Below are 21,506 nucleotides of genomic sequence, written 5' to 3'. Positions count from 1 at the left end.
GATGCATAAGGCAGCCTACCAAGCAGATGTGAGTAGGAGTAGGGCATATTGTTTTGTCTGATAGATTTTGTCATTTTATTCTTCCTTTTCTATATCCTGCTTCCTTATGCTGTTATTTTGCAATTTAACACATTCCTCTTTAATTACTTTGACCTCCTTGGTTTTGGGGAAGGCTACAGCACTCCCTGTCATTCTCAGCGGGTATATAAATATTTATGCTCTTTCAGCTTTTCTTGGCTACAAATCCAAGAGTATTTTTAGACATGCTAGTGGTAGGACAAAATATGTATGCAGTACTAGATTTGCTTGAGAAAATAATTCATTTTATACCTATTTTGCAGTTTTATTTTTCTTTTAACCTGCATATGTTATTGCATGTCTTGTTGCTTTCTGCATTTAAATCAACTTACCAGGAATAGTCTGCAACTACACTGCAATCTTAACAGCCAATTATCCCATGTTTCCTGGGGGCAGAAGACTACATCCTTCAGACACTCAAGGGCTTTACAGTCCTCTCTGGTTCTGCTTGGTTAACTAATCAAGTGTCACCTGCATAAGAGCTGAGTCACAATGGGATATAAGGGGCTGAAAAGATGTGACCTCCTTGTCAGTGTTTGGGAGTAGGCCTTTATGATTGCATGAATAATGGATAAACTGCTCCTGTGACAGGGACAGGAAAAAATGATTGGTATAAAAAAGCAGGAGAGGTCTGATATTGTGGTGAACCTCACTAGAACACTCTCAAGTGGGAGTATTAATTAATTAAAAGTGAATGCGTACGCGGCAGGTTATTATCACCCCAGCAACACTCACATTAATGGTGACATTGGGCTCGTCTTTAAATGAGGTAAAGGCGTCTCAGTGCTGCCTGATGAGCAATTTAAATATAAATGTATATTAAGGATTTTATATCGAGAGTATTCAGCACAGAAGGAGCAAGTGGAAAGACATGTCTCACAACTCATTCTAGGAAGAAATGAGTTGTGAACTGAAAGAACTGAAAGGTGTTTTTTTCATGATTTTTCAGGCATATCCAAAAAACACAATACAAAAAAAATCACATTTACTCCATTTGAACAATAGTAGCTCAAATTCTGTTAACAATTATTTTTAAAGTAAAAAAATCTAAAGTATTTTAACATGAAATTGAAAAAAAAATTACAAGCAAAGGCATACATCTGTTCATTTTGAAACCTGATTAATTCAGTTTGCGGATGAAAGGTCATGAAACATTTTTGAGAATGAGAACAGGTTTTGATGAAAAGAGCTGATACTTTCAGGCATACGCCATTGCTTCCTATTTGCCGAGCTCCCAAAGGTGCTGTTTTCAGCTACACTGTTTCATAACCTGGGTCTGTCAGAAAGTTTCTGGAAACTTCCATCTGTGCTCCCTTGTGTCCTTACTTTAAAAAAATTCATTTAAAATGGCAGACGGCATTGATTCATTTCCTTCATCAGTTTCAAATACTCCTTTTATTGTTCCTCCTTAGTTCTTCACATGCTTATTCTTTAAATTTTTATCATTTTGGTATAAGTCTACTAACATTTCTGGACATTGTCTTAAAGAAAAGGCTAAAATAAAAGACCACTGCCTGTAAATTTATATTTAAAGCCTTGGTGTAGGTTTCAGTTCTGTACCTTGTGATTGTCCGTGTCTACGCGCCTTTTTCTTCCACATCACAAAAGATGTGTGTAAGGCGGATTGGCAACTACAAACTGTTCCTGTGCAAATGTTGGTGTGGGGGTGTGCATGAGTGTAGAAGGGCGCCCCCTGCTTTGAAGCCTAGGCTGCAGGGAGTGGCCATTTCTACCGCACCTCACAAATAGATTAAGCAGGTTGGAGAACATTGTTATGTCATCCCTTGGCACACTGACGCTGGAGCATTGACATGCTCATTAATTGCCCCCTGACTTACTCCTTCTTTCAAATGATTATGCTGGAATAAAGTCCTGATTCTCTGATTATCAAGAAAACTAAACTGATCATTCTACAATTTTGTTATCCGTTTTCTGTTTTAGGTAACTGAAACAGTAGAAGAGTGAAAATAATTTGTTCTTTCATTTGGGAAAAATATGTTTTAGTGGGCAGTGTTACACATGTGCATCTTTGATGGTTCTGATCAGGTATGCAGTACCACCCTGGGGCGAGGGGCTGTGCTTTCGCTAACTGTCTTGTCTCTTCTCATGTGCGGCACTTGGAAGGTGACCCAGGGACCTGACTGACCACGCCCCCCTCACTTCCTCAAATCCCACCCCTTCTGGCCTGATATGTATAAAAGAGCCCATTCCCGGAAGGTGGCATCTCACTTTGAACTAAACTCACAGCAGGATGGAGCTCCGAGTTAGACATGTATTTTATGTTCTAATTCCCTCGTGCACCTCTTTATTTAATTACTAATTTAATAACTATTTAAAATATTAAATATTCATATTTTTTATATTAAATATTCATATTTTCAAATATTAAATGGGGTGGCATGGTTGGTACCTCAACTATTTTTGGGACTCTGCAATTTCACTCATTCACCAAAACAGTAATTTTTTAGACATTTAGGGACCTCTGAAGTTTTCACTGAATGGGGTTAAACCTTACTTTATGGCTAAATTCATACAAAATAATAATAGCAAAATTTTTCACATGCATTGAGCTATTCCCAAGAACAAGGATGACCAGATGTCCGACACTTTCCTGGACAGTCCTGGTCTGGGGCTGTATTCAAGATGTGACTCTTTTTTAGTGTAATAAGTGGCACAGATGTGGTACCAGGGCCAGTATGTGGAGTAAGGCGGTATGTGGCACTTGTGTAAGGGCAGCATTTTCATGCAACAATGTTTTTTTTATTACCAAATAATAATACACAAAAGTGAGAGTTATATATGTACATTAAGAATTCCATTCAAATCCAGAGCCTTACTGATATACCACATTTAAAAACTGTAAGAAAAATTTTAATTTTCAAAGTTTCAAATTTCATATAATGCAATTTGCACTGCCTCATCAACGGTGAGCTTTTACAGAAATTTGTATTGCAAAGCCACCGGTTGGTGCATAATACTGGGGATCTTGATTTTCACATATCATATTGTGTATATTTTGATTTGTCATTTTGTAAAATTTTGTTAATGTTATTATGATGTCAGTCACATAAAGGATGTCTGTTAAATGTCTCCTAAATTTACAATGTGCATGCGTAGTTAAAAACAGCAGACACCTTTTAGCTTGCAGGACAGTCTGAAACTGCCAAGATATTTAAAAACTAGCTGTGCTACCCATCTAAGACAGGTTGAAATCCATGTAGACCTCAGAGTTAACATTTGCTGTGCACCATCTATTGCAATGTATTTTGTAATGCATGTTGTAAATAAATGCATTGGTATTTGTTATTTCACATTTGCACATCACAAACATTTAAAGTATTAAAATGCGGCACACTACAGATGTTTGTGATGCACCATTTGTTGGAATGACAAATGTAAAGTATATGTCCCTGTTATATGCCATTTGGTATGGGATTCGTAAAAACAGTGTTAATGATTGTGATGTACTATATGTTTAGAATGTCAGAGACATAACAACTGGGCGGACATAAAGATACACAGACACATAGAAACCTAACGTTTTATTAATGTCAAAGCATGCAGGTTTAATTTTGCATTCAGTTTTGCAATTGCAATACTCAATAAGAAATATTTTGTTTTTGTGTGGAGTGGCCACAGAAAAGCAGTGAAAAATTTATATTTGTATTGTTTTTAATGCCTACTTTGTGTGTTTGGTTTAAAGGTAATATTTTTTCATTTTTCACAATTTTTCTCCAAAATAATATATAACATAGTCAGTCATTTTCTAACCCGCTTAGTCCTGAACAGGATCGCACAGGTCTGCTGGAGCCTATCCCAGCAAGCATGGGGTGCAAGGCAGGAACAAATCCTGGGCAGGGTTTCAAGGATGCAGTGTATTGTGGGACTATTGTATCGTGAATCCTGTATCACAATATGCATTGTATGTGGATTAACCGTTTCATCACATGGCTAATAAAGATAATATTTAAAGCACTGGCCCTGCATGGTACTGTAATGTGTTCTCTGCAGTGAACTAACATCAAAGCCTATGATATGATCTGGTATGAGTGAGTGCGTAGGGCCTTATTTTGTTGAATGTTCCAACAGAATTAAAGTACTGTAGGTGATTAATGTAGATGTGGATTCTAATACCAGCATTACAAAAACTGTAGTAGAGAATATGAAAATGTAAAACAAATGTTGTTACTTATGAAAATGAATGTAAACTAATTGTTAATATTTACACCTCCCATTCTCTCACATTGGTTCCAGAAGCATCTGGTTAGAATTTTTGAAAGGGAGTTCACTTTTTATATCTTATATAAGTCAAGCAAAGATCAAAATACTGGAGAAATCAAAACAAGAATGAGTTACCAGAAACAAAGAGCAAAACAAAAATGGATAGATTCAGAAGAGGGTCATAACCAGGACCTAAAATCCTAACACTAGTGTTCGGCTACAGAATAAAGGAATGCAAAAACAAAGAAGGTTCATGTGATGGATTGTGATCAAAGTACCGAAACAAAGTAATTTACCCAAAGTTCAATATAACCTAAAGCCAAAACCAGAATGCTAACCAGAAGCGAAGTCACAAAGGAACTGCTGATCTTCAAACCCAGAACCACACTAACTTTTCAACACTCTTTCGAAAAGTTCACAGACTCGGATGTGAGTTGACACCTACTGCCAGCTTATAAACTATCCCAGAAGTGTCATCACGCAGTACGACTCCTGGAACTTTGGCATCTGTGCAATGGGAAATGGCAATGAAAACACAGCAAAATAGTATGTCAGCAAAACAAAAGCATAAAGAATATAAGTATTTAAACCTCCTGAGCCATGACAACTAGGGAAATTAAGCTAACTGTTGCTGTAAAGATCAAAATGTTTCTTTGTCCACCAAGGCATAACACAAAGTATGAAAGCCACCATATTTATATTTCTCTGGAGCACATTTTGAGCTGCTTCCGAAGGCGATGGGAGAAGGACAGTATAACTGAAGGAATGACTTGGGTGCTAAGGACAGTAGCAGAGTCCATCTGCTTAGGGATCAACCACAGCAAGGAACAAGTCCTCACAAAACAAGCAATCCCATTTCTCAAAGCAGGGGAGAAGCCACAGCTGCAACAAAACACCCCAGGTGGGCTGTTCACATTGGTGTGGCACTGATGGTGGTGCTGGTGGCTGATTTAGGGAGACAGCTCAAACTTCCAAGCAACACTGCAGTAACCACTCTCAGACCAGATTTGGTCCTGTGGTGATAGTCAACAAAATAAGAGGTCCTGCTAGAGCTTGCTGTTCCCTGGGAAGACCGGATAGAAGACGCCTTTGAGAGGAAGAAGGCCAAGTTTGAAGGACAGAATGTAAACCTTTTGAAGTTGGCTGTAGAGGTTTTTCAGGCCAGTCTCCCCACTGTGCTCCTTTAGATTTCAGGAGTGCACAACAGAAAAGCCATCAAGAATGTTACTGAAGCTGCAGAGAGGCTTTCGTGATGGCTTTGGATCAAAAGGGGGATCCTGTGGATCATGCATGATACCTAGACACAAGCAGGAGATTAATCAGGTCCAGCAGGGTCTCCCAGGAAAGGGTGTGTGATGTTTGTAAGACCGAAACACCTGATGACTTTGGGTAACATCATTGATGACGTGTCCAGGCTGCACCAGAAGGTGAATGCATGTGGATATTCCATATTGTAACTTCTGTCCGTAAAGATTTGAATTTGTTTTAAATTATTTTCTGGTCTGCTTGAGCTCTGTTAATTATGTCATTTGTCTGGATACAGGTTTTGCCATCAGATGTTGAATTGAAATTTGTTTTGTACAGGTTGTAGTGAGAAGTCAAGCAAAATGACACCTTTAAGTGGCTGACTAAAAAGATTACAATATGCAGGCTTTTGCGGCAACTCAGGCCCCTTCTTCAGGCAAGATGTAAGGTTAAATATTTTTTGCGTCTTTTTTAAGGAGCCATCTTTGTTTTCTTGGGTGCCACATTTAGAGTATTAACTATTATGATGTTGTTATACATGCGATAGGCTGGCGTCCTGCCCGGGGTTTGTCTCCTGCCTTGCGCCCTGTGTTGGCTGGGATTGGCTCCAGCAGACCCCCATGACCCTGTAGTTAGGATATAGCAGGTTGGATAATGGATGGATGAATGTCGTTATACAAAAAACCTTGGAGATGCACAGTGCTGACATCATCATCACAATGGGATAAAAGGTCTCCATCAAGAACTTCCTGCTCCTCCAAGTTTGTGGATAAATGTAAAGAATTCTCTTTGTGATTGATGTTCTTTATTAGTATTAAAGACCCTTTCTCTGGCTTCCACTTGGATTTTTGGTTTAATGTATTATATTTAATATAGGGCATATTCTCATTAACAAGCTTTTTGTCTTGTATTTTTGATGATTCTTATCCCACTCACCTCCGTTATTCAAACATTTGCCCTTTTTCTTGGCAGGCATAACACCAATGTGAGAATCACAGTCACATGACCTTCAAAATGTTGTCACGTAAATAAAGGACGTTAAATTAACTTTTAAATTACAAAATGTGAGAATAGTAACAGAAAAGGAATCCTCGTGATTATATACCCCAAATTAGACAAAATTATACATATTAAGAAATGTTAATACAACATTAATTTTTTATTACCAGGCTACTAATCTGATGATCCTGGTCACTTGCACACTGGATCTACAGTCTTGATAAATTGTGCTTAAAATAATATAAACAGACACTTACTTTTTTCCCAGTTGTTTCCTAATTGTTTAAAAGTTGTATTTTCTGAGACTTCACATCTATTTAAGCAGTGTCTTCTCCTCCAGCTGTTCTTCAGTTATAAATGCCAGCAGTAAATGTATCATTGGCAGCTTTCCCTTCTTCTATAGGAATTCAGCTTTCACACTTTCACAGTGTTCCAAAGTCTGGCTTGGCTTAGCTGAGTCCAGATTAGCAAAATGCTCCCGCCTGTTCACATGTCAGTTTCAATCTGCCCTTATCCTGCATACATCTGGAGAAGATTTATTTCTGACCTTATTTTAGCTGTTCTTGTACATATCTGCTAGTTCTACACTTTAAAGTTACTACAATGTCTTTAGCTCACAAATTCTAGGAGTCTTTGTACCAAAACTTAAATAAAATATTTAAAAATATGGACAAAATAAATTTGCAAATAATATCAATTCATAAACTAGACAGTGTGGAAGGATCAGCCCAACCCAATTAGACACAGAGCACACAGAAGACCAAAACACACGCTTTTATTTTCTTTCTTTCTGCACACAACACAGTGCACAAACCCACAATGCTCAGTCCTTATCCTTTTCTCTCTGTTTCTTCTCTTTTCCTTTGCCACCTCCACTCCTCCTCCACAAGCTCTGTCCTTTGCCTACCGACTCCGGCTCTCCAATTGGAATGAGGCGGCCCCTTTTATAATGCACCCGGATGTGCTCCAGGTGATCCCTGATGCTCTTCCTGCAGCACTTCCTGGTGTGGCAGAAGTGCTGCAGTCCAAGGCTCCGGGATTGTCCAAGCGCCCTACTGGTGGTGGCCATGGTCCCCAATAGGATTGAGCTTCCAAGCGTCAGTCCTGTGGCCCCGATGAAAACCAGGGGGGCTGCCCTCTCATATCCCGGGGAAGGTATTGCCTCTCTACCGGTCCTTCCACTCTCCAGGTGTCCCGGTGGGGCAAGGTCCCCGGTCATCTGCCATAACAGGTATGCTTGAAAATTGCAATAGCAAAATACCTGTGTGAGTGGGAGAGTGTATTTCATTTTTTGTACCAATGCCAGCCAAAACAGCCACTTTTGCTATTGGAATAACTAGGCTACTGAACACAAATTGCTCAAATTAATTGTATCAGACATTTTTTATTTCTGTATAGATGTCAAAAGTGAGTTTGTGTAATGGTACGTGACTATAACTGCCAACATAGGACAAAACAAGCTTTAACAAAACTACAACTGCAACATTAAAACATCTATTGTTTTGCAGTGCATTTCTTTTTTTGAAATTTTCAAATTGAAGCCTAGTTAGGAAAACAGAAAGTCTGGCAGGAAAGATATAAAATTAGTGCCTACACAAGAAAATCAAAGTAGAGTATTTCTGGGTATAAATGGACGGCAGTCTTATTGCTACACTCAACCCATCTCATAGCCATGTGCTCTACTTTAACTACAAATTTAAGAAGAAATAAATTTGATTTTTAATATTCTTAATAAAGATACTGCCATAACTGTATTGAAGTTGCCGTAAAATCAAATAACTGCAAGGGACGACATTAGAGGAAACGCGGGACAAGAAATTGAGAAGGTTTAACTGTATGTTTATTAAGGCCATACCAGTCAGAGTAGAAATGCTGCAGTAACCATGAGAGGCCTACAGGTGGCACAGGTGTTCCTTCATATGTGTTACTGATTTTTTTTCTTGTGTCAAAAGTATCATAACACAAAAATACAAAGACATTGATAAATAAACACTCTATAGATTACAAGAGAGTAAATATAGATTTGAAAGTAAATACAAGAATATGCAGTATAAGTCAGCTAAGTAAGTTTCAAGCAAAATTTCGCTACTTTGATTGCATTTGTTTTGGCAATTCCCAGGTCATTCATTGTGCAGTTAGTAGGACGTAATGGGCGCTGGTACAGGTGAATGGTTGTCTGTTCTTCACCATAATTACACAGGTCTGAAATTGCTGGAAGGGCCCATCTTCTAAGAATAGATTGGAACCTCATTAACACCAGAGTACAATGTATTGGAAGAAAAGCACACCATTCAACTTGTATTGTAGCTAGAAGGGAGACTTTTGAATGGAGGTATCCAGTCAGAGAGAGATGCAGTTGTCTTTCCTCCAAGTTGTAACCCTGGAGTTTTCAATGGTGCTATCAAGGCTCTTCGATGACTGGACCTCAGCCTTTGTTTTACAGGTAGGTAGCCAAGCAGAGGGTATTTATCTGATGTTTTTAAATGTTCATGATTGGTTGCTATTTTGCTTCAAATATCACCTGGTGCAATTCTTGCTAGCATTTCTATTGCTGTTGGTCTTAGGCAACCATTAATAATTGGCAGGTCTTGTTGAGGACTACATCAATTTGCATTGCATGGGTGGATTTGTGCCAAACAGGGCTTGTGTACTTTCCTACGGAGCAGTGTGGAGTGAGTGCTGTCATTCTCAAAATTTGAGGTTGTGCACCACAGGTTGTCCCAGTTATCTTCCTCAAACTATTGTTTCTGGCAGAAATCTTAATTTTGGTATTGTGACAGTGCTTTTTATAGGTCAAGGATCAGTCTAAGGTCCCACACGGATATTTAGGTGTGGGACACTGTTCCAGCAGTGTATCTCCCTTTGCTACTTCAAGTCTTCTTGAGGCATATCGATTCTTTAGATGGAATTCACATACTCTGGATTAGATCTCAATTGTTTTTGTTAGAAGGTTCAAGTTCATTCAGTGCACGTCTTAGCATTTTCTTGATTTCTTCATAACTGGGTGGCAAGTGCAAGGCCATCAGTGTATAGGAAGCTTGTAGTATCCCAAGGATAGGGCAAGTACACTACCTTGTGGTGGACAGTGTGTTTGAATTTTCAAGTGACTGCGGTGACCTTGTCTACAAAAACAAAAATTCTGAAGCAGAGCTGCGATTAATTTGGTTAATGAGAAATCTCTTGTGATATTGTAGATTTTCTTTAGTATCGGTTTGTGTCATGTACTGTACGACTGACAGGTACACCCATTATCATCTTACTTTGAAAATCATCTTCAGCATATTTGATGACTAGGTTTTTACTAGCCCAGTCAATAACCATCCATTTCTTCTTTTTGGGACATTCGTTGCTGAATAAAAAGTACTTTGCACTTTTTACACCATGCCTTCTGTTTGTGACCTCATTCACCTTATTCCTTCTCAGTTATGAGTAGTGATGTTCTGGAAACATAAATAACCTAAGGCTACAGGGACCCAGGGCATGATATTTACTTTTCCATGTAACAAGTCTGTATGTTTGTTAATTTAGATTATGGGAATGAATATACCAGTATGAGGGAGACTACAGAGACACAAGTCACGGGTGCAAATGCACATTTTATTACACAAAATACCTTACAAAAGACTTCAGCAGTGGCACAACGCAACACAATTCTTCTCTCTCTCTCTCTTTCTCTCGTTCTCCACCTTCAAATCTCCCAGGTGATCTTTATCCGCCCTCCACCCTGACTCCAACTCACCTGGATGGGGCTGAGGTCTGTATGGAGCTTCAAAGTTTTCATTTTTGTCTGTATACAGTACTCCAGTTTTCTTCCACATGCAAATATTTGTATTGTTTTCTTATTTTGTAATTCATGTTGTGTAATGTATTACATGTATTGTTACTTGGATTTGGGAGTACTTCTGGTGCTGGGATTACTAATCTCAGCAGGTCCCCCTGACAGAACCCAACAAGGCTACTTCATAGGACTACAGTACCCAGCATGCCTTGCGAGTGTCCACTCAGGTAGCGCCACCCAGGGATGCTGCCATCTAATGTATCGGAGAGCATGTAGTCCTGACAGGTTGTCTTCCCAGGTCCTTGCAACACACTCGCCTCCTGGCTGGGAATTGTTCCTTGGTCCAACCCTGTCGGCATGCCAGTGTACCAGATTCTGCATTGGCATCTCATGTCTATCTCTTGGCCAAAGCAGAACAATCTTCTCCTTCCTTTTCTTGGTTCTAAAGGGGCTAGCCTCCTGTCCAAGTATGAAACCTTGCCCCATCCCAGCCTGGTTGCCCGCTTTTGTATGCCGCCTGTCACACGTATCAATTTTATGTGTCATTTATTCAAGTATGTCACCTTTATCTGTAGGCACTGTTTGCATGAAGGTCAAATGTTTGCCTTTTGAAATATGTTGAAAAGGTCAACAATTTCCATGGGGTGCCATGTGGTGTACTTAGTTTTTCACTTGACTGTATTTTCATATTTGCTAAAGGTTTTTCCAGCTCCGGTTGGGCAAATGCTGCCATGTTTGTCTGCCAGTGCGTGTTTTTTGTGGGATCTTTTTTCGTGTTTGTGATTGGGACTTTTTGAGGGTTTTTTTTTTTTCCTGAACTTTTTGGAGACCTACGATTGTTGGAGATCTGCCTGCATTTGTTCCGTTGCCTCTGTTAAGATCTTGCTGCCTGTCTTAGGGTTTGCACAAGTCCTTGCTTGCTCATGACACCTTGGTCTGTGTTTTTGTTTGGTTGTCTCTCCGTTCGGTCTTGGGCCTGGCTGGCTAACGTGTTTCTGAACCCATGTTGGGGAGTAGGTGGCTGCGTGAAGAGTGACTAGTTTTATTTTATACCATTTTCTCTGGATCTGATATCCTGTTGTTCAGCTTATGGGCTAAGCTTTGTGGTAACTGGCCCGGACACAGATAGGCAGACACCGATGGTTCACCCAACACACGTTTATTATACATTATTATTATTTACAAAGTGACACACAACCCCAAAACTCCTCCAAAGTCCAGGGCTCAACAATGCCTTTTCGTTACTTCAGGCTGCCTCTACTCCTCTCCTCCCGAGCTCTGTCTCACTTCCTCCCGACTCGAGCCATCGAATGGAGGGAGGCGGCCCCTTTCATACACACACGGATGTGCTCCAGGTGCCTCCCGATTAGCTTCCGCCGGCACTCCCAAGTGCCTGGTCTTCTTCCCTCCAGCACTTCCGGGTGTGACAGAAGTGCTGAGGGCCAGGGCTTCTCAGGCATTGGGGCGCCCCCTGGCGGTGACCACGGGCCCCTATAGGGTTGAGCTTCTAAGCTCTGTTCCAGTGGTCCCCAAAGCAACCAGGGTGGTCACCCCCATGTGGTCTGGTGGAGGCGTAATCCCTCCTCCGGTTCTCCTGGACGTCCCGGCTGGGTACCACCGCCAGCCACTCGCCACAGCTTATGTATTTTCATGCCTCTTGTTTATTCATCTGTTGAGCTGAGGAGTTTGAACTCGATGTCTTGCCTGGGAATTGGATTAAATAATCACTGTGTTGCTTAAGGAATTGTATGACAGCCCTGCTAGATACATCACAGATCTCGGTGGAGGCTGCGCTGGACTATGTTGTAAAGTTCCCTGACTGTCATTTTAATTCCTCCCATCTATTTTGCTCCTGGATATTCTCTTTGTGGATCAAGTGTGAGGGATGGAGGAGTTAACTTTGGTAACCTTTGCTCACTTGAATTCTCACGTATGATAAAGACCAATCAAACAGAGCATGAAACACTTTCAAAAGGCTTTGTGAAGATGGCCTTGATGAACGTTCAGTCCATAGCCAATAAATGTTTTATTTTAAATTACTTTTTTATGTCCCGCTATTTATTTCAGAGACTGGTAACTCTGTCTCTCTCCATGATCTCTCCCCTCCTGATTGTAACTTTCGTAGCTCACCTAGAATCGCTGGTCAAGGTGGTGGGCTTGCTACTATTTTTCAGAATCGTTTTAAATGTAGATTTAAGGCACTGTAGACAATTTCTCCAGTTTTACAAATCCCATACTGTGTGCACTGGTTTATAGACCTCCTGGATATAATAAGGATTTTGTCCAGGAGTTCTCAGACTTTTTATCTTTCATGGTGTCACTGATCCTGATTCTAGGAGATTTGAACATTCATGTTTGTTGTCTGACAAAACCCCTGGTTAAAGAATTTCTAGGTCTTGTGGACTCGTTTAATTTTACTCAGGTGGTGCCACGTCCCACACATCATGGAGGGTATACACTGGACTTAGTTCTAACACTTAGCCTGTCTGTAAATAACCTGGAGATCTCTGATGACAGCATTTCTGATCACTTTGCGGTTGTTTTTGAAATTAAGTTTTTGCGTCAATGTCACTAAATCACAGGCGCCATTCATGCAGTATAAATGCTGACACAGCGCAGCAGTTCTGTGATATCATCTCTGACTTTCATTTGCCCTTAGTGTTAGAAGCCCTCTCTGTGAGTTTGGATATTACAGATATGGTTAAGCTTCTAGATCTCACTTGTAATGATACTCTGGATCTGGTTAAAGTTAAGGAGAGCCAAAGTAAAAGCCAACATTTAGCCCTGGTTAAATGACACCACTCGTGCTCTTAGACAGGAATGCAGGCAGGCTGAGTGGAGATGGAAAAAGGACAAACTGCAGGTCTCTTATGAAATTTTCAGAACTCGCTGGAAGTCCTATCAAGAGGCTGTGAGAGCAGCAAAATCAAATTTTTAATCTTGTTTAATTGCTATTGCTGCCTTGAGACCTAGGGTGCTGTTTAGCACCATAAACACTCTTAAACCCACCTGTCAGCATCCTGAGACCTGTGAGCTTGTTCTCAAGTTTTTTAAAAATAAAGTCCAAGCCATTCGATCCAGCTTTACTCTTCCAGGTGTTGATCACTGTGGGATGACACCAGCCCCTTTAAGGCCAGTGCGCAGCCAGTGTACTTCCATTCAATCTATTTCCTCATCTCAGCTAGCTGATAGATAGATAGATAGATAGATAGATAGATAGATAGATAGATAGATAGATAGATAGATAGATAGATAGATAGATAGATAGATAGATAGATAGATAGATAGATAGATAGATAGATAGATAGATAGATACTTTATTAATCCCAATGGGAAATTCAAATTCTTCAGCAGCAGCATACTGATACAATAAATAATATTAAATTAAAGAATGATAATAATGCAGGTGAAAAACAGACAATAACTATGTATAATGTTAAATGTTAACGTTTACCCCCCCGGGTGGAATTAAAGAGTCGCATAGTTTGGGGGAGGAACGATCTCCTCAATCTGTCAGTGGAGCAGGACAGTGACAGCAGTCTGTCGCTGAAGCTGCTCTTCTGTCTGGAGATGATACTGTTTAGTGGATGCAGTGGATTCTCCATAATTGATAGGAGCCTGCTGAGCGCCCTTCGCTCTGCCACAGATGTTAAACTGTCCAGCTCCATGCCAACAATAGAGCTTGCCTTCCTCACCAGTTTGTCCAGGCGTGAGGCGTCTTTCCTCGTAATGCTGCCTCCCCAGCACACCACTACGTAGAAGAGGGCACACCACTACGTAGAAGAGGGCGCTCGCCACAACTGTCTGCAGCATCTTATTGCAGATGTTGAAGGACGCCAGCCTTCTAAGGAAGTATAACCGGCTTTGTCCTTTCTTGCACAGCGCATCAGTATTGGCAGTCCAGTCTAATTTATCATCCAGCTGCACTCCCAGATATTTATAGGTCTGCACCATCTGCACACAGTCACCTTTGATGATCACTATCATCTATCATCTATGAGGGGTCTGGGCCTCCTAAAATCCACCACCAGCTCCTTGGTTTTGCTGGTGTTCAGGTGTAGGTGGTTTGAGTCGCACCATTTAACAAAGTCATTGATTAGATCCCTATACTCCTCCTCCAGCCCATTCCTGATGCAGCCCACGATAGCAGTGTCGTCAGCGAACTTTTGCACATGGCAGGACTCCAAGTTGTATTGGAAGTCTGATGTATATAGGCTGAACAGGACCGGAGAAAGTACAGTCCCCTGTGGCGCTCCTGTGTTGCTGACCACAATGTCAGATGTGCAGTTCCTAAGACGCACGTACTGAGGTCTGTCTTTAAGATAGTCCACAATCCATGCCACTAGGTATGAATCCAATCCCATCTCATCATCATATATAATCATATAATATAATACATAATCATCATATAATCCTGCATATGAAACCTTCCAATTATCCACTAGATATTTTACCCTCACGCCTATTTAAAGATACTTTCAGAGCTATTAGTCCAATTGTTTTGGCTATTATTAACAACTATCTAAAATGTGGTAAATTGCCAGACAACTTTAAACATGCAATTAATTGTTTAGCCTTTGCTGAAGATGCCCACTCTTGATCCTACAGCTCTTTCAAACTATAGGCCTATTTCTAAGCTCCCATTTTTGTCCAAAATTAAAGAAAAAGTGATTTCTTTACAGTTACTTTCATAGCTGGAGGATAACAATTTATGTGATATGTTTCATTCAGGTTATAAAACACTCCATAGTACTGAATCGACTTTGCTGAAGGTGACACATGATATTCTATTAACTTTGGACTCAGACTCTTCTGCAATCTTAGTTTTATTGGATCTTAGTGTGACATTTGACACGGTGGACCATGGGGTTTTATGAAAACGGCTTGAGGATGAAGTAGGCATTCAAGGCTGTGCATTGAAATGGTTTGAGTCCTACCTTAAAGGTAGATCTATGTCTGTTAACATAGATGGGAACTTCTGTCAGCCAGCTCCTCTCACACATGGCTTCCCACAAGGGTCTATTCTGGCTCCTGTTCTATTTTCCCTTTATCTGCTTCCCCTGAGGACCATCTTTCAAAAATATGATGTCAAGTATCATTGTTATGCTGATGATACGTAGCTTTACGTCAAAGTCAGTCCTGACATCACTTCATCTAAAAAAAAGCTATTGGGTATTAAATATTGGATGGCACAAAATTTCTTACAATTAAGCAAAAATAAAAAAAGAGGTCATTATTTTTGGTCCTACCACATCTGCAGTTGAAATTGGCACTCAGTTAGGCTCCTGGGCAGCAATGATTCATAATGATGTCAGAAACCTAAGTATTGTCGCCAGGTTTTGAAAAACAAATTTCCACTGTAGTAAAGTCCAGTCTTTACCAACTGAGGCAAATTTCTAAAATAAAATCCTTTCTTTTACACAAGGATTTGGAAACAGTCATTCATGTCTTTATTACATCTCAGCTAGGTTATTGTAATTCCTTATTTGTGGAACTGCCTAAATCTGCTCTGTCGCGCCTTCAGCTGGTTCAAAATGCAGCAGATCGATTTTTAATTGGGTCAAGAAAAAAAGATCATATCTCCCCCCTTTTAGCCTCTCTCCACTGGCTACCGGTGAGGTGTCGCATTGATTTGAAAAATCTTGTTGTTTGTTTTTAAAGCCTTGCCTGGTCTCTCTTCAAAATATATCTGTGACCTCCTTCACCCCTATGCGGCACAGAGAGCATTGAGGTCATCTGGACAGCTGCTCCTCGTAGTTCCAAGATCTCGGCTGAAGTCTGAGGGAGACAGAGCTTTCTCAGTAATTGCTCTTAAGCTTTGGAATGACTTGCCTTTTCACATCAGGTCGAGATTGTTAAAAGTCGGCTTAAGACATACTTGTTTTCTTCCACCTTTGACTGTGTACAGTATAATGGGATTGTGGGGGATGTTTTACCATATTTTATTGTTTAATTAATCTGCCTCTGTATGATTGTTTGCATTGTGTTTATTTTAATGCTTCTTTGTACAGCACTTTGGCACAACTTCTGCTGTTTTAATTGTAAATGTAAAATGTAAATAAATAATCTAATTTAAAATATATTCTTTCTGCTCCCTTTCGTGTACTTAAGAGTGTTTTAATAAAACAATAAAAAAAAATAAGTGCATATCCTTTGATTTTTAACCTTTTTGCCTGTTAACCAAATGTATTTGAGTTCATTTATTTGCAGACATTTAGGTTTTTACTCACATGTATCTTCAGTAAATAAAATGGTGTAACCACACTGGGGCACCAGAAAGCCCCAAATCACAGACCCAGCAATACACCACACAGAATAAATAAAAGGATATTTATTCAAACCAAGCACTCTTCCAATGATCACCTCTCCTGATTTAAGCCACAAAATACAATAAATGAATACTGTTCTTCTGCCTTCTCTCCTGCAATGAATGTCGCTCGCTTCCCCCCAACTCTGACTCGTCCATGTGTGGCAGCAGGCTTCTTTTTACGCCGGACCCACGGGTGATTCCAGTGCCACGTCATATGCTCCCGGAAACACTTCTGGGCCATGAGAAAAGTAGGGGGATTCTTCCCTGACAGCGCCCTTTAGAGCTGCAGTTCCGCACTCCAATTCCCAAGCATCCCTGCGAGTGTCCCAACTGGCTCCCATATGAGGACCACTGCCACCTAGGATACGGGGGATGGAACAACTTCTGATTCCCGGCTATTGCTGGTCTGTCCATTATTTCCTGCCAGCCGGACATGAAGTTATTCCTCCGCTTGGCTGGCCAATTCGTCGTTGCTCTGGCCTCCCATCCGGGTAGTATACTTTTCCCCGCCTCATCCAGGATTCCCATTCTCCTCCTACAATGGTAACAGAAAAGTTGCAGTACGAACACAATACATGCAATACATTACACAACATGAATTGCAAAATAAGAAATCAATACAAATATTTGCATGTGGAAGAAAACTGGAGTATACAGACAAAAATAAAAGCTTTGAAGCTCCACACAGACCTCAATCAGACTTGAAAGTAAATTGAACATGCAAAGCAGTGGCACCATTTCGCCGCTCCCTGACAATATCAGAAACATTCATGAATGTTGTCAAACTGATTTCCCATTACAAGGTTTCAGGGGCCCCAGTCTACCCAAGCAACACTGGTCTCAAGGCAAGAATGAAACCTGATGAGATGTCAGTCCATCGGAGAGTAGATACTCACAGCGGGCCCATTTAGTGAATATCTTTGGGAGGTGAGTTTATGACAGAATGTCAGATTCCTGTTCATTGAAAGAATTTTCTTTACATACAGAAACTGGAGATGGAAACAGAGCTTTTTCACTCTCAATAGAGACAAATTGCTACATCTCAACACCCCTGCCTGTTCAAATTAGACTCTGTCTTGTGCATTTATATTTTAGACAGAAAGCCCTTTGACAGTAACTGTCAGGCTCAATATGTTAGTGGGCATAAAAGGCTGGCTGGTCTCTTTCTTTCAGTCTTTTTTTTTTTTTAAAGCGATGGTTGACCTCAGCAATGTATTATTTATCTGCCCTAAAATATACTAGCCATTATCTTCTGGGGAAGTAAGGTTTATACTGCCAAAAATGGATTTCATAAAGTTGGTGCTACCTTCGAATTTGAAGAGAAGCTGTCAGAACGGAGTATGAAAAAAGAGTTATGTGGTGTCACAGTAATTGTCAGTTATGTCGCTCTTGCACCTAGAAGCAGTTTGTCTGTTATCAAGTCTGTATAAGAGCTCCACTGTCCTGCAGCATGAGAAGGAATTCAGTTTATAAGGACGAGCCAAGCTGCTGTTGAGAGAGAGTGAAAGTAATGGAAGTCATGGATCCTTATTTATTTGCTCAAGCAGGAAATCCATTTTGGTGAAGTTGGGCAGGAATGATGGGAAGTTTGATTTTGTCAGTTAGGGTTCTTGTCATAGGAAATATATTGTGATTGTGTGGGGCGCTATAGAGTCAAGCCCATACCCAGAAAACACTCCATTCTGGATCAGTTTACGATCTTGTTTCACAGGAAACCAATAATTACAATGGAAGAAATAAAAGAAGAATCAGAGAATAGGTTCAGCAATAATATTATAGCTTTCAACAAATCTCTACACTTGCTCTCATGGAGTAACGTATTTCTTCTATTTACCACTTGATCTAAAACTGCCAGTATTACTGGCATCCTCTTCCTCCTTGCCAGGCGAGCCCTTGCCACCACTCCACTCCTGACTCTTAAACTCTCCTGACTGAGTAGTTGGGGCTCTAGTAAGGTCAGTCCCAGGATTACTTCTGATGTCACTCCAGCCTACTGGGAATGATGTCCAAGCCATACATCTTCTCACAGAGACCCTAGCAAGCACCATATTTCTTAGGAGCTTCCTGGAATCTTTATTTTGGGCAGTAGGAAGATGCTGTCACCTCAGTATGGGTACTGCTGCACCTGTAGAGCTTCCCCAGAAAACCACTGGACAACGCAGCATCTCAGCTGGGAAATGGTATCACTGCTGGTACTGTACCGGTGTACACTTCCCCATTGAATGTTCGTTTCCATTCACAGTATAGAGAGAATATATAGACAAAATATAGAAATAATGAATACTGAAGTGACTTATTCTCATCTGGCTATAAAATGAAGTGCCCTAACTCTCTGATAGGGCAAAAATTTTGCTTGTGTAGTAATTAATGCAAACCTCCTCCTTAACCTCACTCTCCTGCTACATTAACTCCCTTAATCCACTTATCAGCATAAAGTTCAAGGTATTCTGGAATGGAGCAGTGATTAATACTTCATGTTGGTCTTGTATTAGTCATCAATTTGGTGGACAGTGTGGCTTCTGTACTGGCCTTTAAACCATAGGGCTTCCAGTATAACTCATTACGTGACACCTAATCTTATGGTGCTGCAGTTGTAAAACATATTTATGAAAACAATTAAAATGGATAGTGACCCTGTAAGTCATCTGAGGTAAATGTATTGACCAAATGGAGAATTATTATTATATTACATTTCTATATTTAAATTTTATAAAGTGATAAAATCAGATTTGCGGTGTATTCCCTCTCCAGTCTGGAATACATTCCATGTTTAGGCCCTTCACTATCGGCATTGGCTGTTGTTTTTAATTATTATTATAAATATTTCTTAGGATAGAAGTGGAAGTTAGCAAAGCGGAGAATTCACTCGAGCTCCATATGCGCAAAGCATTGAATTATTCAACTAAAAATGATATATCGAGCTCATCTGTCTCGCTTAAAACTGTCCAAAATGTTTCCAGGGAAAGATCCAACCTGTGAACGCTGCAACCAAGCTCCTGCCTCACTGGTTCTGGGCCTGCACCAAACTAACATCATTTTGGACCAAAATGTTTAAGTGCCTCTCAGACAGCCTTGGTATCACAATCTCTCCTAACCCATTAACCGCTGTGTTCGGTGTTCTTCCAGACGGACTTGAAGTGGAGAAGGACAAGCAAACGGTGATTGCATTCACTACACTTTTGGCACGCAGACTTATTCTGTTAAATTGGAAGAATCCTAACTCTCCTCTGATAAGTCAGTGGGAAACCGATGTTTTATATTATTTGAAATTGGAAAAAATCAAATTCTCAGTTAGATGATCTGTACAAAATTTTTTCAAAACCTGGCAGGATTTAATCATTATTATTTTAGAATAAGAGAAATAACTATTACCACATTTAATTCCCTTCTCCATTTCTTATTTACCTATATATATTTCTCCCTTTCTTTTGTTTACTGTTGCCTCATTAAAAAGCCCTAAGCAATTCTCCTTTGGCTAAGCTCTCCTTCTCATGGGTGGGGTTTGATTTGTCTTCAATTTTGCTTGGTTATAAATTGATCTATTTGTATGGAATGATTACAATAAAAATTAATAAATAAAAAATTCATATATTTCTTGGGATAGTCCCATTGCTAATGCCTAAATAAGGCTTAGGCATAGATATAGTTTTATCCATCCATCCATCCATTTTCCAACCCGCTGAATCCGAACACAGGGGTCTGCTGGAGCCAATCCCAGCCAACATAGGGCACAAGGCAGGAACCAATCCTGGGCAGGGTGCCAACCCACCGCAGGACACACACAAACACACCCAAACACCAAGCACACACTAGGGCCAATTTACAATCGCCAATCCACCTAACCTGCATGTCTTTGGACCGTGGGAGGAAACCCACACAGACATGGGGAGAACATGCAAACTCCACGCAGGGAGGACCCGGGAAGCGAACCCGGGTCTCCTAACTGCGAGGCAGCAGCGCTACCACTGCGCCACCGTGCCACCCCGATATAGTTTTATGTGGTCTATATTCAAGTACAGTATATGTTTTTGTGTAAATTGATTTCCTCACTATGTGACATGAATTTAAAATGGCAGCTATCTGTAGTTTTATGTATGTGTACTAGTTCATATGTAATGTCTTGAGGGTTTTGTGTAATGTATGTGGGATGACACCAGTGGTGGGTACAACAATGGACACAATGATCACCTTGTGCATTCTCCAAAAAGGACGTATCTTTTCTGTACTTCTGAATTTTATTTGTGAGTATTTTTTGTAAGTTGTGTGTTTGGTATGGCAATGTTAATAATATATAGAGTTTTATTTTGTTTGTCAACTAGTTTAACTGTATGTCTCGTTTGTAATGGTGGATAGTTTTGTCTGAAAGTATAGTTCTGTCCCAGTGAACTTTATGCAATGCATCATCTGAATTTATAACGATAGTGTTAGATTTAACCACTCCGTTGTCATCACAAGTGATTCATGACCTGGACACCACTCTACCTTCTGACACTCTAACAATTTGTACATTTTACCATTTATTTATTTATTGTTCACCTTTTTTTAAAAATTTGTAACAATTTTTATAGATTTGTTTGATCTATTGGACACCTAAATTTCTGTCAATTTAGATATTCATCTTCACCTAGTCAACATTTAGCATAGTCAACAGCAGTTTTCAGTAATGACGATACGTAATGACGTATTTCCAATGTCTGGAAAGCCTTTGACACTGATGACAGAATGGAATGTTGCCATCACAGAGAATCGGAAGAGTGATGGTTATGAGAGAGCAGACACTCTTTGGATCTGTTATGGGTCAGTTGAATTCAGTAGTCATGAGCAATTAAATCTGAGTGTGATGAGAAAACATCTGAGTTTCATTTTACATACAGT

At 40.1% G+C, this 21,506-nt stretch overlaps 1 protein-coding gene across 1 annotated transcript in view; it reads right to left on the bottom strand.

Annotated features, from left to right (window-relative positions):
- LOC127527715 (uncharacterized) overlaps window positions 1–21,506 on the bottom strand; it is a 387,645-nt gene that overhangs the window by 199,351 nt on the left and 166,788 nt on the right. The window lies entirely within an intron of this gene.

This window comes from Erpetoichthys calabaricus, chromosome 4 (genome assembly GCF_900747795.2).
Source record: "Erpetoichthys calabaricus chromosome 4, fErpCal1.3, whole genome shotgun sequence".
In the NCBI taxonomy this organism is placed as follows: Eukaryota; Metazoa; Chordata; class Cladistia; order Polypteriformes; family Polypteridae; genus Erpetoichthys; species Erpetoichthys calabaricus.
Note: the sequence above shows the minus strand (reverse complement) of the source record. Positions and strands in the feature narration are given on the sequence as shown.